This window comes from Schistocerca piceifrons, chromosome 3 (assembly GCF_021461385.2).
Source record: "Schistocerca piceifrons isolate TAMUIC-IGC-003096 chromosome 3, iqSchPice1.1, whole genome shotgun sequence".
Classification (NCBI taxonomy): domain Eukaryota; kingdom Metazoa; phylum Arthropoda; class Insecta; order Orthoptera; family Acrididae; genus Schistocerca; species Schistocerca piceifrons.
Window position 1 is genome coordinate 149,532,904 of NC_060140.1, and position 11,580 is coordinate 149,544,483.

General features: G+C 45.8%; 1 pseudogene; it reads left to right on the forward strand.

Moving 5' to 3' along the window:
- The first annotated feature begins 10,470 nt into the window (after positions 1–10,470).
- LOC124790350 lies at positions 10,471–10,588 on the forward strand (annotated as a pseudogene).
- Positions 10,589–11,580: the final 992 nt, after the last annotated feature.

The window sequence follows — 11,580 nt, forward strand, 5'->3', positions numbered from 1 at the left end:
ATTCAAGGAAGTCGCCTAAATATAAAAAGGCGAAACGCGTCTAGAACGTAAGTTTAAATTATATCAATAAAAAGGCACTTCAGCTTACAAAACGAATAGTTAAATACTTGCTGCCGGTAATGGGCATATCAACAAATATGTAGTACTTTGTAATATTCGCTGCTGAAAAACAAAGTGAAAATACTGGAACCAAAAGTTTGATTAAAAAAAATTATTCGTTATTTCACGAATCTAAGCCAAGGGTGTAAGACAGGGCTTTAGTCTTTCGTCCCGACTCAAATGGTTCAAATGGCTCTGAGCACTATGGGACTTAACATCTGAGGTCATCAGTCCCCTAGACTTAGAACTTCTTAAATCTAACTAAGGACATCACACACATCCATGCCCGAGGCAGGATTCGAACCTGCGACCGTAGCAGTAGCGCGGTTCCGGACTGAAGTGCCTAGAACCGCTCGCCCACCACGGCCGGATATCGTCCCTACTGTTCAATCTGTGGATCGAAGAAGCACTGGCGGAAATAAAAGAAAGGTTCAAGAGTGGAATTAAAATTGAAGGTGAAAGGGTGTCAATTCTAAGGTCCGATGACGATATAGCTGTCCTCAGTGAAAGTTAAGAGGAATTACAGAATCTGCTGAGTGGAATGAACAGTCTAATGAATATTGAATGCTGACTGAGAGAGTCAATCGAAGAAAGACGAATGTAATGAGAAGTAGTAGAAATGAGAATAGGGAGAAACTTAACATCAGGATTGATGACCACGAAGTTAAGGAATTCTGAAACCGATGTAGCAAAATAACCCATGACGGACGGAGCAAGGAAAATGTAAAATGCAGACTAGCAGTGGTAAAAAGGGCAAGAGAAGTAAAACATAGTTCTTAATTCGAGGAAGAAATTTCTGAGAATGTACGTTTGAAGCACAGCAACATAGGATGGTGAAACATGGACTGTGGAAATTCCGGAATAGAACAGAATCGAAGCATTTGAGATGTGGTGCTGCAGATGAATGTTGAATGTTAGGTAGTCTGATCAGGTGAGGAATGGGGAGGTTCAGCGCAGAATCGGTGAGGAAAGGAATATGTGGGAAACACTGACGAGGAGAAGAGACAGGAGGACAGCACATCTGTTAAGACATCAGGGATGACTTCCATCGCACTAGGGGAAGTTGTAGATGGTAAAAATTATAGAGAAAAATGGAGGTTGGGATTGTTGTTGTTGTGGTTTTCAGTCCTGAGACTGGTTTGATGCAGCTCTCCATGCTACTCTATCCTGTGCAAGCCTTTTCATCTCCCAGTACCTACTGCAACCTACATCCTTCTGAATCTGCTTAGTGTATTCATCTCTTGGTCTCCCTCTACGATTTTTACCCTCCACGCTGACCTCCAATACTAAATTGGTGATCCCTTGATGCCTCAGAACATGTCCTACCAACCGATCCCTTCTTCTGGTCAAGTTGTGCCACAAACGTCTCTTCTCCCCAATCCTATTCAATACTTCCTCATTAGTTATGTGATCTACCCATCTAATCTTCAGCATTCTTCTGTAGCACCACATTTCGAAAGCTTCTATTCTCTTCTTGTCCAAACTATTTATCGTCCATGTATACGAATACTTTCAGAAATGGCTTCCTGACACTTATATCAATACTGGATGTTAACAAATTTCTCTTCTTCAGAAACGCTTTCCTTGCCATTGCCAGCCTACATTTTATATCCTCTCTACTTCGACCATCAGCAGTTATTTTGCTCCCCAAATAGCAAAACTCCTTTACTACTTTAAGTGCCTCATTTCCTAATCTAATTCCCTCAGCATCACCCGACTTAATTAGACTACATTCCATTATCCTTGTTTTGCTTTTGTTGATGTTCATCTTATATCCTCCTTTCAAGACACTGTCCATTCCATTCAACTCCTCTTCCAAGTCCTTTGCTGTCTCTGACAGAATTACAATGTCATCGGCGAACCTCAAAGTTTTTATTTCTTCTCCATGAATTTTAATACCTATTCCGAATTTTTCTTTTGTTTCCTTTACTGCTTGCTCAATATACAGATTGAACAACATCGGGGAGAGGCTACAACCCTGTCTTACTCCCTTCCCAACCACTGCTTCCCTTTCATGTCCCTCGACTCTTACAACTGCCATCTGGTTTCTGTACAAATTGTAAATAGCCTTTCGCTCCCTGTATCTTACCCCTGCCACCTTCAGAATTTGAAAGAGAGTATTCCAGTCAACATTGTCAAAAGCTTTCTCTAAGTCTACAAATGCTAGAAACGTAGGTTTTCCTTTCCTTAATCTTTCTTCTAAGATAAGTCGTAAGGTCAGTATTGCCTCACGTGTTCCAGTGTTTCTACGGAATCCAAACTGATCTTCCCCGAGGTTGGCTTCTACTAGTTTTTCCATTCGTCTGTAAAGAATTCGTGTTAGTATTTTGCAGCTGTGACTTATTAAACTGATAGTTCGGTAATTTTCACATCTGTCAACACCTGCTTTCTTTGGGATAGGAATTATTATATTCTTCTTGAAGTCTGAGGGTATTTCGCCTGTTTCATACATCTTGCTCACCAGATGGTAGAGTTTTGTCAGGACTGGCTCTCCCACGGCCGTCAGTAGTTCCAATGGAATATTGTCTACTCCGGGGGCCTTGTTTCGACTCAGGTCTTTCAGTGCTCTGTCAAACTCTTCACGCAGTATCATGTCTCCCATTTCATCTTCATCTACATCCTCTTCCATTTCCATAATATTGTCCTCAAGTACATCGCCCTTGTATAGACCCTCTATACACTCCTTCAACCTTTCTGCTTTCCCTTCTTTGCTTAGAACTGGGTTTCCATCTGAGCTCTTGATATTCATACAAGTCGTTCTCTTATCTCCAAAGGTCTCTTAAATTTTCCTGTAGGCGGTATCTATCTTACCCCTAGTGAGATAGGCCTCTACATCCTTACATTTGTCCTCCAGCCATCCCTGCTTAGCCATTTTGCACTTCCTGTCGATCTCATTTTTGAGACGTTTGTATTCCTTTTTGCCTGCTTCACTTACTGCATTTTTATATTTTCTTCTTTCATCAATTAAATTCAATATTTCTTCTGTTACCCAAGGATTTCTACTAGCCCTCGTCTTTTTACCTACTTGATCCTCTGCTGCCTTCACTACTTCATCCCTCAAAGCTACCCATTCTTCTTCTACTGTATTTATTTCCCCCATTCCTGTCAATTGGTCCCTTATGCTCTTCCTGAATCTCTGTACAACCTCTGGTTCTTTCAGTTTATCCAGGTCCCATCTCCTTAAATTCCCACCTTTTTGCAGTTTCTTCAGTTTTAATCTACAGGTCATAACCAATAGATTGTGGTCAGAGTCCACATCTGCCCCTGGAAATGTCTTACAATTTAAAACCTGGTTCCTAAATCTCTGTCTTACCATTATATAATCTATCTGATACCTTTTAGTATCTCCAGGGTTCTTCCATGTATACAACCTTCTTTCATGATTCTTAAACCAAGTGTTAGCTATGATTATGTTGTGCTCTGTGCAAAATTCTACCAGGCGGCTTCCTCTTTCATTTCTTAGCCCCAATCCATATTCACCTACTATGTTTCCTTCTCTCCCTTTTCCTACACTCGAATTCCAGTGACCCATGACTATTAAATTTTCATCTCCCTTCACTACCTGAATAATTTCTTTTATTTCGTCATACATTTCATCAATTTCTTCGTCATATGCAGAGCTAGTTGGCATATAAACTTTTACTACTGTAGTAGGTGTGGGCTTCGTATCTATCTTGGCCACAATAATGCGTTCACTACGCTGTTTGTAGTAGCTTACCCGCATTCCTATTTTCCTATTCATTATTAAACCTACTCCTGCATTACCCCTATTTGATTTTGTGTTTATAACTCTGTAGTCACCTGACCAGAAGTCTTGTTCCTCCTGCCACCGAACTTCACTAATTCCCACTATATCTAATTTTTAACCTATCCATTTCCCTTTTTAAATTTTCTAACCTACCTGCCCGATTAAGGGATCTGACATTCCACGCTCCGATCCGTAGAACGCCAGTTTTCTTTCTCCTGATAACGACATCCTCTTGAGTAGTCCCCGCCCGGAGATCCGAATGGGGGACTATTTTATCTCCAGAATATTTTACCCAAGAGGACGCCATCATCATGTAATCATACAGTAAAGCTGCATGCCCTCGGGAAAAATTACGGGTGTAGTTTCCCCTTGCTTTCAGCCGTTCGCAGTACCAGCACAGCAAGGCCGTTTTGGTTATTGTTACAAGGCCAGATCAGTCAATCATCTAGGCTGTTGCCCTTGCAACTACTGAAAAGGCTGCTGCCCCTCTTCAGGAACCACACGTTTGTCTGGCCTCTCAACAGATACCCCTCCGTTTTGGTTGCACCTACGGTACGGCTATCTGTATCGCTGAGGCACGCAAGCCTCCCCACCAACGGCAAGGTCCATGGTTCATGGGAGGAAATATATGCAGTTAATAATTGAGGACGTATGTTGCAAGCGCTACTCTGAGATGAAGAGGGTGGCACAGGAGAAGAATTCGTAGCGGGCAGCATCAAACCAGTCAGAATACTGATGGCTAAATAAATAAATTAAGCACTAATTAAGCACTCTGTCTTGAGGCCACAAGTGGCATACCGGGACCATCCGACCGCTGTGTCATCCTCGGTGGAGGATGCGGATAGGAGGGGCGTGGAGTCAGCACACCGCTCTCCCGGTCGTTATGATGAGATTCTTGACCGAAGCCGCTACTATTCGGTCGAGTAACTCCTCAATTGGCATCACGAGGCTGAGTGCAACCCGAAAAATGGCAACAGCGCATGGCTGCCTGGATGGTCACCCATCCAAGTGCCGACCACGCACGACAGCGCTTAACTTCGGTGATCTCACGGGGACCGGTGTTACTACTGCAGCAAGGCGTTGCAGATAAATAAATAAAAAATAGAAATAAAAGTAACTTGTGCGGACACGGGACCGCTTAGGAATGACAGACGAAGTTGCTGCAGGAAGTACATTCTTCGTCATAGATTTATATAGACGTTGTATTCTCGTATGAGCGAGATGAGTGTGCCAGCAGCCGGTCTCCATCTCGCAGCGAGAGCTGGGTAAACTTTATACTACGCCGTGGCGGCTGGCCGCGTGCCGGTTCACGACCCTTATGTCCCCCAATATTTCGAAGGCCGGCCGTTATCTGAGGCCGGCGCTCGACTGTGTACACAACGATGCTCTGCTGCGTACACCGAACGCGCCTTATCTCTGTAACTCTGGCCGGGTCAGTGAGGGCCTGAGAAAGGCGAGACGGCCATGCGTGCGGCGGCTAGACTGACACGTATCAGTAGGGCAGCCAGCCATGGAGGAGAAAACAAGCCGTTTCAGTCGTAGCACATAATCGACCACACTGTTGGTGTACCCTCTTGGATATTGGGGACGCAAGAAGCGGCTTCCGACACCCGGTGCATTTGGGCTTTGTCCAGCGTGCAGATGATTGGTTGGCCTTTCCTTCTGTCGAATCCTATCACGCGATCTTAAGGGCTGTCTCCAATGTTATTAATTCCGTACACTGAGCAAGTAGGGCAAGTAGTAAAGGAAACCAAAAGAGTTTTGAAAAGGGAATTAAAGTTCATGGAGAAGAAGTGAACGCTTTGACTTTTCACGATGACATTTTAATTCTCTTGGGGACGTCACAGAACTCGGAAGAGCAGTTGAAAGTAATTGATAGTGTCTTGCACAGAGGTTTTAAGATCAGCATCTGTAAAAGTAAAACAAGAGCAATGGAATGTAGTCGAATTAAATCAAGTGATCCTGAGGGAATTAGATTAGGAAATCAAATGGTTCAAATGGCTCTGAGCACTATGGAACTTAGCTTCTGAGGTCGTCAGACCCCTAGAACTTAGAACTACTTAAACCTAACTAACCTAAGGACATCACACACATCCATGCCCGAGGCAGGATTCAAACCTGCGACCGTAGCGGTCACGCGGTTCCAGATTGAAGCGCGTAGAACCGCACGGCCACACCGGCCGGCTGATTAGGAAATGACACACTTGGAGTAGTAGGAGAGTTTTGCTATTACGGCAGTAAAATAACTGATGATGGCTGAACTAGTGAGCACGTAAAATGTAGATCGATAGTAGCAACAAAAGAAAAGAAAATAGTAGAGGAATTTGTTAACGCCGTACATAAATTTAAGTATTACAAAGTATTTGCTGGAAGTATTTATCTGTAATGGATCCTTGTGTGGGAGTGAAATATGGAATATAAAAATTTCAGACAAAAAGTGAAATGTGATACAACATAATACCAAAGATAAGACGGATGGCTCGAATAAGTAATGAGGTGGTAGTGACTCGAATTGGGGAGAAAAAGAGATTTTGGGTTAACTTGACTAGAAAAAGGGATCGGTTGATTGCACACACTCTGAGTTATCTAGGAAAACTGCAATTTGAAAATGGAGGAGAGTGTGGGCGTTACAGATGCCAAAGTTCGAATATAGTAAGCAGGTTCAAAATATATGTTGGTTGCAGTAGTTACTCGGGAATCAAAAGATATGCACAGGATAAGTTAATGTAAAGACCTGCATGAATCCAGTCTTCGGACTTAAGACCACCACCACAACAACAGTTGACAGTTATTTAAGTATACCTGCTCTGTTCCCACTATCCTTAATCAAGCCTGGTAACCATCGCTGTGATCGAGCGTGACGCCATGGCGAATAGGATGCAATAGGTGAAGAACTTGATGCCTCCGTTAATGGTCAGGACAGCAAGCTGCATTAGGTTCTCGTCTTACGCCTCACCAGTGGAGCAGGATTCCTTTTCAAATGTTGCGATTCAGTGAGTGCGCAAGTACTTCTACGGGAACGAGGCTTCGTACCAGTGCGTGGTGTCTAATGAAACAAACTCAAAAATGGCTCTAAGAACTATGGGACAGCATCTGAGTCATCAGTCCCTTAGACTTACAACTACTTAAACCTAACTAACCTAAGGACATCACACGCAGCCATGCCCTTCGAACCTGCGATCGTGGCGGTCATGCTGTTCCAGACTGAAGAGCCTAGCACCGCTCGGCCACACCGGCCGGCCTAAACGTTGTGCTTCCGGAGGTTATGCCGATATGTTGTATGAATTTCATAGTGTTGTATGCATTTCACGCACAATACTTCGGCGACCGACCATGTTTCCGTCACCCACTAAGCCATTTGATGCTCTTTGTTTTCAGAGCCAATACTGATAGTCCGTGGAACGCAAATTCTGTCAGCGTTTTCCAGCTCTGGTGGACGTGATGAGCAGCGAGATCTTAATAAAATTGTTTCCGAGCCCAAAGCCTTATTTAAATTGGAACCTCTGGCCCTATTTATAGTGTTTTGTAACAAAAAAATAGTTCAAATGGCTCTGAGCACTATGGGACTTAACATCTGATGTCATAAGTCCCCTAGAACTTAGAACTACTTAACCCTAACTAACCTAAGGACATCACACACATCCATGCCTGAGGCAGGACTCGAACCTGCGACCGTAGCAGCAGCGGACTGAAGCGCCTAGAACCGCTCGGCCACAGCGGCCGGCGTTTTGGAAAATATTTACTTCAATAGACTCATTAACTTTGATGTCCCAGAAATGTGGTGTTTGCACCAGGATGCTGGTATCCTCGTATTTGATTACATGATTATATTAAGGCAGTGCTCAGTAACAACTGATTTGCTTGGTTGTTTTAGTTAGGTGCGTCGTTGATGTTCTTTCTATCTCTGCTCGACTTTCTAGATAGTCTACCCCAGCTAAGACATGCTACATTCACATGGAAAGCGACACACACTCGCCTTTCGGAGATCTCGATGGCGTGTAACATTGCAAATAAGCATTTATATCTTACGAAATTACACAGTTTTAGAGGCTTTACTGGTCTCATACGGATATGATTTTATGTATACAGACTGAAACAGCGAGTGAAAATTAGTACAAAGGCCGGGAATCGGACCAGGAACTCTGCTTACTTGGCAGGTGTCTTAACTACTGAACCACCTTGGCAAGCAGTTCACACAATTGCACGGATTTCCCTGGCACGCCTCCCTCCTCGATCCAAATTCTCACTGCCGCCCACAATGAATCGAGGAGAGCCACGTAACCCATACGGTAATGTGAGCTGCTGTTCCAAAGTGGCTTAGTGGCTAACGCACCTCCCTAGTATGCAGGAGATTCCCAGCATTGGTACAAATTTCCACTCCTGCTTCAGTCTATACACGCAAATCTTAGTTGAACGGAGCGAGACACAGTGGATTACGAATGTGAAATTGTCTGAGCGGATGTAAACATCAAAGGTGGATTGAACATGGCAATCCGGTTCTTTCGTGGAACATACAGGGAGGGGTTGGCGAAAGATATTGAAACAACGTGAGAAACGCATGCTTGAATGTAAATGCAAATGCTCTGCTATATTTGACCACGATCGGCACATATGCAATGTCGTCAATACGTTGCAGCAAAGAACAGCTACATGAAGTCGAACGTGGGCAAATGTTGGTGCTAGAATGGTAATCCTTCCGTGGGCAAGGCAGCCGTCTTTGGTGTTTCAAGGGGCACCATGCCGAAGATTTACACTGCGTACAGGGAAGACTGAAAAACATGTTGGAAGGAGAGACAGCATTGGTCGTATTGTTTTGTTTTATTAACCGCAAATTCGATTTTCGGTCACTTAGTGACCATCTTCAGTGCTGTAATATATAATTTAAATTGGTAGGCACTGGTGTCAACAAGCTTACAGCATGTGATCGCTGTAAGCTTGTTGACACCAGTGCCTACCAATTTAAATTATACACTCCTGGAAATTGAAATAAGAACACCGTGAATTCATTGTCCCAGGAAGGGGAAACTTTATTGACACATTCCTGGGGTCAGATACATCACATGATCACACTGACAGAACCACAGGCACATAGACACAGGCAACAGAGCATGCACAATGTCGGCACTAGTACAGTGTATATCCACCTTTCGCAGCAATGCAGGCTGCTATTCTCCCATGGAGACGATCGTAGAGATGCTGGATGTAGTCCTGTGGAACGGCTTGCCATGCCATTTCCACCTGGCGCCTCAGTTGGACCAGCGTTCGTGCTGGACGTGCAGACCGTGTGAGACGACGCTTCATCCAGTCCCAAACATGCTCAATGGGGGACAGATCCGGAGATCTTGCTGGCCAGGGTAGTTGACTTACACCTTCTAGAGCACGTTGGGTGGCACGGGATACATGTGGACGTGCAATGTCCTGTTGGAACAGCAAGTTCCCTTGCCGGTCTAGGAATGGTAGAACGATGGGTTCGATGACGGTTTGGATGTACCGTGCACTATTCAGTGTCCCCTCGACGATCACCAGTGGTGTACGGCCAGTGTAGGAGATCGCTCCCCACACCATGATGCCGGGTGTTGGCCCTGTGTGGTTCGGTCGTATGCAGTCCTGATTGTGGCGCTCACCTGCACGGCGCCAAACACGCATACGACCATCATTGGCACCAAGGCAGAAGCGACTCTCATCGCTGAAGACGACACGTCTCCATTCGTCCCTCCATTCACGCCTGTCGCGACACCACTGGAGGCGGGCTGCACGATGTTGGGGCGTGAGCGGAAGACGGCCTAACGGTGTGCGGGACCGTAGCCCAGCTTCATGGAGACGGTTGCGAATGGTCCTCGCCGATACCCCAGGAGCAACAGTGTCCCTAATTTGCTGGGAAGTGGCGGTGCGGTCCCCTACGGCACTGTGTAGGATCCTACGGTCTTGGCGTGCATCCGTGCGTCGCTGCGGTCCGGTCCCAGGTCGACAGGCACGTGCACCTTCCGCCGACCACTGGCGACAACATCGATGTACTGTGGAGACCTCACGCCCCACGTGTTGAGCAATTCGGCGGTACGTCCACCTGGCCTCCCGCATTCCCACTATACGCCCTCGCTCAAAGTGCGTCAACTGCACATACGGTTCACGTCCACGCTGTCGCGGCATGCTACCAGTGTTAAAGACTGCGATGGAGCTCCGTATGCCACGGCACTGACGGCGGCGGTGCACAAATGCTGCGCAGCTAGCGCCATTCGACGGCCAACAACGCGGTTCCTGGTGTGTCCGCTGTGCCGTGCGTGTGATCATTGCTTGTACAGCCCTCTCGCAGTGTCCGGAGCAAGTATGGTGGGTCTGACACACCGGTGTCAATGTGTTCTTTTTTCCATTTCCAGGAGTGTATATTACAGCACTGAAGATGGTCACTAAGTGACCGAAAATCGATTTTGCGGTTGATAAAACAAAAAAATACGACCAATGCTGTCTCTCCTTGCAGGTATACCCATTATCTGGTCGTGGTGCACAGGACATTCCATGGAGTCGCCAATCAATGAAAAACATCTTCTGCTATGTCACAACGGGGCCAAAATTGAATGCTAAGAGATTGTGACGGTCAGCCATTAAAGATGACTGTGAAGAAAAATGCCAACGGCCTTGCCGCAGTAGTAACACCGCTTCCCGTCCGATCACCGAAGTTAAGTGATGTCGGACTGGGCTAGGAGTTGGATGGGTGACCATCCAGTCTGCCGAGTGCTGTTGGCAAGCGGGATACACTCAGCCCCTGTGAGGCAAAGTGAGGGGCTACTTGACTGAGAGGTAGTGGCTCCGGTCTCGGAAACTGAGATACGACCGGGAGAGCGGTGTGCTGACCACTTGCCCCTCCATATCCGCATCCAGTGACGCCTGTGGGCTGAGGATGACACGGCGGCCGGTCGGTACCTTTGGGCCTTCATGATCTTTTCAGGAGTAGTTTAGTTTAGTTTAGTGAAGAGAAAGAAGAGGACAGCTGCAAAAGTCACTGCGGAACTGCACGTAGCACCCGCAAACCTTGTCAGCAACGAGACTGTTTGAAGAGAGCTCCCTAAGCACGGAATTGCAGGGTAAGCAGGAATTCTGAAACCACTCATCAGTGATGCAGATGTTCCTGACAGGAAAACATGGTGCCGAAGCCATAAATCCTGGACTATGGAGTCATGGAAGAACGTTGTTTGGTCGTATAATTCTTGTTGCAAGCTGTTTTCAACTTCTGGTCGTTTACTTACCACGAGTGAAGCATGATGGGGGTCCGTATATGGGCAGTCATATCATGGTATTCAGTGGGCTCCATGGCAACGCATCAAAGTCGCATTACTGCCAAAGAGTATCTGACCATTTCGTCTGATCTATTGCGTCCCATGGTATAATGTGTGTTCCAATACGACATGCAACCTTTCCACACCGCTCTCATCCTCCAGGTTGGTTCTGTGAGCGCGAGGATGAATTGTCACATCACCCATGGCCACCACAGTCTTCAGGTCTCAATGTTGTTGAGCCTTTGTGGTCTGCTTTGCATAAAAGGATGCGTGATCGCTATTCACCTCCATTATTGTTACCTGAATTAGCCACTACTTTGCAGGAATAATAGTACAAAGTTCCTGAAACATGGTACTTAGGGAAAGCCCGGATTCGGTGTGGACGGGGCCAAACTCAGTTACCCTTGGTTGCTCAATTTTTTTTTTAATCACGTACATTTTATTTGGAACCAATTGTAAATC